Source organism: Triticum aestivum, chromosome 5A (assembly GCF_018294505.1).
Source record: "Triticum aestivum cultivar Chinese Spring chromosome 5A, IWGSC CS RefSeq v2.1, whole genome shotgun sequence".
Lineage (NCBI taxonomy): Eukaryota > Viridiplantae > Streptophyta > Magnoliopsida > Poales > Poaceae > Triticum > Triticum aestivum.
In genome coordinates this window covers 52,109,115-52,115,114 of record NC_057806.1, presented here as the reverse complement: position 1 = coordinate 52,115,114, position 6,000 = coordinate 52,109,115, and positions in this window count along the sequence as shown.

The following is a 6,000-nucleotide window of genomic DNA, read 5'->3' as shown; positions in this document are numbered from 1 at the left end:
GCTCTTTGTTTTGGAACAAATGTTTCAGCCGTGGTATTATAGGAGCATACCACATCACCTTGGCAGGAACCTTCTTCCTGGGACGCTCGCCCTCAACATCACCAGGGTCATCGCGGCTGATCTTATAGCGCAATGCACCGCATACTAGGCAAGCGTTCAAATCCTCGTACTCACCGCGGTAGAGGATGCAATCATTAGGGCATGCATGTATCTTCTGCACCTGTAACCCTAGAGGGCAGACAGCTTTCTTTGCTTCGTACGTACTCTCGGGCAATTCGTTGTCCTTTGGAAGCATATTCTTTATCATTACCAGCAACTTTCCAAATCCCTCGTCAAATACACCATTCTCTGCCTTCCATTGTAGCAATTCCAGTGTGGTGCCCAGCTTTTTCTTGTCACCTACGCAATTTGGGTGTAACGCCCTTGATCCGGCTATATCTCCCACGTGTCGAAGCACGACTTAGAGGCATAACCGCATTGAAAGCAATGTCGCAAGTGAGGTGATCTTCACACAACCCATGTAATACATAAGGGAAAGAGATACATAGTTGGCTTATAATCACCACTTCACACAATTACATGAATAAAGCATTACATCATCCAGATACAATCAAGGTCTGACTACGGAACCAAAATAAAAGAAGACTACCCCAAAAGCTACACAGATCCTCGATCGTCCCAACTGGGCTCCACTACTGATCAACTGGAAACGGAACAACACAAAGGGCAAGATCTTCATCGAGCTCCTCCATGAGCTTGGTTATGTCATCTGCACGGTTCAACAACACCTGCAAGCTGGTTTTGGAAGTATCTGTGAGTCACGGGGACTCAGCAATCTCACACCCTCGCGATCAAGACTATTTAAGCTTATGGGTAAGGTAAAAGGTACGAGGTGGAGCTGCAGCAAGCGACTAGCATAAATGGTGGCTAACATATGCAAATGAGAGCGAGAAGAGAAGGCAAAGCATGGTCGAACAACTATGATCAAGAAGTGATCCTAGAACAACCTACGTCAAGCATTACTCCAACACCGTGTTCACTTCCCGTACTCCGCCGAGAAGAGACCATCACGGTTACACACGCGGTTGATGTATTTTAATTAAGATAAACTTCAGGTTTTCTACAACCGGACATTAACAAATTCCCATCTGCCCATAACCGCAGGCACGGCTTTCGAAAGTTCAATCCCTGCAGGGGTGTCCCAACTTAGCCCATCACAAGCTCTCACGGTTAACGAAGGATATTCCTTCTCCCAAGACAATCCGATCAGACTCGGCATCCCGGTTACAAGACATCCTCGACAATGGTAAAACAAGTCCAGCAACACCGCCCGAATGTGCCGACAAATCCCGATAGGAGCTGCACATATCGCGTTCTCAGGGCACACTCAGATGAGCACTACGTACAACTAAAACCAGCCCTCGAGTTTCCCCAAGGTGGCGCTGCAAGTGGCTCTGTTTGGACCAACACTCAGAGGAGCACTGGCCCGGGGGGGGGGGGATTAAATAAAGATGACCCTTGAGTCTGCAGAACCCAAGGGAAAGAAAAGGATAGGTGGCGAATGGTAAAACCAATGTTGGGCATTACTGGAGGAGTTTTATTCAAGGCGAACTGTCAAGGGGTTCCCATTAAAACCCAACCGCATAAGGAACGCAAAATCCGAGAACATAACACCGATATGACGGAAACTAGGGCGGCAAGAGTGGAACAAAACACTAGGAATAAGGCCGAGCCTTCCACCCTTTACCAAATATATAGATGCATTAATTAAATAAGAGATATTGTGATATCCCAACAAAATATCCATGTTCCAACAAGGAACAAACTCCAATCTTCACCTGCAACTAACAACACTATAAGAGGGGCTGAGCAAAGCGGTAACATAGCCAAAAAACGGTTTGCTAGGACAAGGTGGGTTAGAGGCTTGGCTCAACAATATGGGAGGCATGATAAGCAAGTGGTAGGTATCGCGGCATAGGCATAGCAGAAGAGCGAGCAACTAGGAAGAAAAGATAGAAATGATTTCAAGGGTATGGTCATCTTGCCTGAGATCCCACAAGGAAGAAGAACGAGTCCATGAAGAAGACAAATGAACGTAGTCGAACGGGTCCTCACAAACGCGATGTTATCAAAACTAACCCGAAGAAGCAACACCGGAAATAAGCAAGCACCATAGTAAACAACCACCACATAAGCATGACATGATGCACAACCAAATATGATGCATGTCCGGATTAATGAGGCATGGCATGGCAAAGTGCACAAGCAATTCTACAAATTAAGTGGAGATCAATATGCAACTCCGTTGCATATTGACGAAACACCACGCGACTTATTTAGTTCTCTCTCATTTATGTACCCAACAAGATTAAATGTTGATTAGAATGGCAAGAGGTGAAGCACAACAAAACTACCTATCTAGGCAAGTTTAAATGAGGCCAGAAACAACGAACAACAGTTCTGGTAAAACCCCATATGCATATTTTAAGGTTTGGTACTGTTCTGCCCTAAACACAGTTTTAGAGTTGTTAAACATGCAAGAAGAGCGCACCATGTTAAACTACACATTTTTCTACCCCATTTACATATAAATTTTATTAAATTCGGAGCTGCGGTTAATTAGTTATGAAATATTTCATTTTAACATGGCATTTAAGCAACATTAAACAAACGCAGGTTTAAACATTTTAAACATGGATGAAACTTGCATATTATGAAACTAGATGAAATTCTAAGTATTTTTCATATATAAAACATTTTAATCCGATGCATGGTTATTTAAATATAAGCAATGCAAGATGATGGCATTCCCTGTAAATATGCAAAAGAAATTAAAACAACAGGGAACACGGGCTGGGCCAACCACTCTCAATGACGAGAGGGCCCGGGGTGCTGAGCTGGCAGGAGTGTAGGTGTGGAGAGGGGCGTGTGGACAGAGAGGATGATGAGTGGGGCTCTGCGGTTATTTAAATATGAGCAATGCAAGATGATGGCATTCCTTGTAAATATGCAAAAGAAATTAAAACAACAGGGAACACGGGCTGGGCCAACCACTCTCAATGACGAGAGGGCCGGGGTGCTGAGCTGGCAGGAGTGTGGGTGTGGAGAGGGGCGTGTGGACAGAGAGGATGATGAGTGGGGCTCTGCGGTGTGTGTGTATGGCAGGTGGGACGCGTCTGTCATCCTCATGCATATTGCAAAAAAAGGGGGAATCAAACCGCGCCCACGAGGGATCGAACCCGGGTCTCCCGGGTGCGGGCATGCATAGTCAACCACTGCGCTAAGGAGGGCGGGTGTGTATGGAGTGGGCGCCTGGTTCCTTTTGAACCAGAGCCAGAAGGCCGAGCCTTTTGCCATGACAACACAGAAAATCACCGGCGCCGGCAGAGACGAGCTAGACGGCGACGACTTGCAATGCAGAGCCACGGCGGGCGTGCGGAATGGGGTATAGATGTGTGTGTGTGTGTGTGCATGCGGACCAACTTCAGGGTGTGCGCGCGCGAGTTCTCTCAAGGACGAGCTCGTGCTTGCCTCGGGCGATGGCGAGGTTTCGGGTAGGAGTTGGGCGAGGCCCTAAGCATGTGCGCGAATGGAGGCGAGGCAGTGACGTTGCTGCATGCGTGTGGTGAAGAACACTAGGGATCTGGAGCAGAGTGATGCACGGGCAACCGTGAACATGAAAGGAAGCACCAGCCTTGGCCGGAGCAAGGAGTACGCGACATTGGCAGGGACATAACGACATCTACGGGGGTCGATGCGCGACGGGACAGAGCAGTGAGGGGAAGCTGCTCACCTAGTACCCCCAGGACATGAAGACGAGGCAGAAGGCGCGGCAGAGACGACGCGAGGGCGCGCGGAAACTTGGCGGTCTTCGGGTCCGTGAAGAAGAGGGAGGAGACAGGTCGGAGAGGTCGATCCAGAGGCCGTGGCGGTGCGGGCGTGGTGGCAAGGGACGAAGAGGGACTTGGCGTTCCTCTCCACGACTGTCGAGGGGGTCGGAGGCGCGGCAACGAGCTACCCTGAGCTCGAGCTCAAGCTTGGCCGGAGCATGGTGGGCAGGGCGATGGCATGGGCGTGGAGGCTCACCTCGCGGCGGAGAGGGAAGAAGGGGAGGAGAGATCGGTCGAGGAAGGATAGGGCTAGGTCTAGGACATGATATATAGGGGCTAGGGACACCGGACGGCCGTCAAATCAACGAGGTTGTCGACATGGACATGCTGGATGTGCGCCGTACAGTAGGTTGTCGACGCCTCTGTACGCGTGGGCTGGATGGGCTGCGCCTGGCTGTGGTGCCTAGGTGGGCTACTGGCTGCGGGAGGCCCAGGTAAGGCCTTTTCCCTTCCCTTTATTTGCTGTTTAACTAATAAGCAGCTGGAAGGAAAATAAAAAGGCCAGGGGCTAGGAGAGGAGTTTTGCAGATATAAAAAATATCCTCAAGCTCATGGAATTATGGGCCATTTGATTAAATTTCTTTGGGGATTTGTAAAGGAAGAAAATTAAATCAAGTTTGAATTAAATTCAAACTTGAGTCAACTTTTAACCTAACCAAAACATATTCAAATGAGTTGAAAATTGGCAGAGAGGATTTACACATGGTGCAAGATTTACTGGGAAAAGATGAACATTAAAAGAGAAGGGAAAGTGGCACTTTTAGAAAGAAGGAACAATATTATGGGCATCTCAAGGCATATGTTGAGCATGCAAGAATAAGATGCAATAAGACAAGGATGGCATGAGATGAATATGCACTATATGATGATGACATGAGATGAAATGCATGACATAAACAAAAAGCAAAACCAAACCACGAAGGAAATATCATATCGTATAGCCGGAAATGGCAAGAGTTGGAGTTACAATTATGGAAAGTTACATCCAGGGCGTTACATCGGGTACAACAATTTTTTGTGATCCTCTAACATGCACTACAATTTCTTCTTCTCCAAATCACTTGCGGAGTTTCTCTTTGCATCGGCAATGGCCCGACCTAGATCATCAATGGGCTCATTCGATGCCTCTTCTTCAGCTTCTTCCCGCATTGCCGGCTCAGCTTCTTCCCGCATTACCGGCTCAGCTTCTTCCCTCATTGTTGTATCATCGTATTCAGGGAACCCATGGCCAGGATAGCTATCGTCGTCCTCTTCTTCTTCATTGTCTTCCATCATAACACCTCTTTCTCCATGCTTGGTCCAAACATTATAGTGAGGCATGAAAGCGGACTCAAACAGGTGGACGTGAATGGTTCTTGACGTAGAGCAATTGTGACCATTCTTACAACCAGCACATGGACAAGGCATAAAACCATCCACCCGCTTGTTTGCCTCAGCCGCAAGCAGAAAAGTACGCACGCCATTAATGAACTCGGGAGAGCATCAGTCATCGTACATCCATTGCCGGCTCATCTTCAATACACAACACCGAAAACACCAAATTAATACAATACATAAAGTTCATACATAAAGATCATACACCACTTAAATGCAACAAACAAATAACTCTCTAGCTAAATAATTTAAATGCAACAACAAATGCGATCAAGATCGCAACTAAGGTAACAATTGATCCAACAACATAATGATACCAAGCCTCACTATGAATGGCGTATTTTCTAATCTTTCTAATCTTCAAGCGCATTTTCTCCATCTTAATCTTGTGATCATCAACGACATCGGGAACATGCAACTCCAATTCCATCTTCTCACCCTCAATTCTTTTCAATTTTTCCTTCAAATCCTCGTTTTCTCTTTCAACTAAATTTAACCTCTCGACAATAGGGTCGGTTGGAATTTCCGGTTCAACTACCTCCTACATACAAATATCTATGTCAACTTGATGGGCATAATTTGTCATAAACACGAAATGCAATGAATAGTTTTAAAAGAGAATATACCACATCTGAATCATAACCCGGACGAGGGCTGACGGGGACGGATATCAAAACCATGGCACTATGTATAACAAACAACGTATGGGTAAGATAATTATATGAGTAACTATATA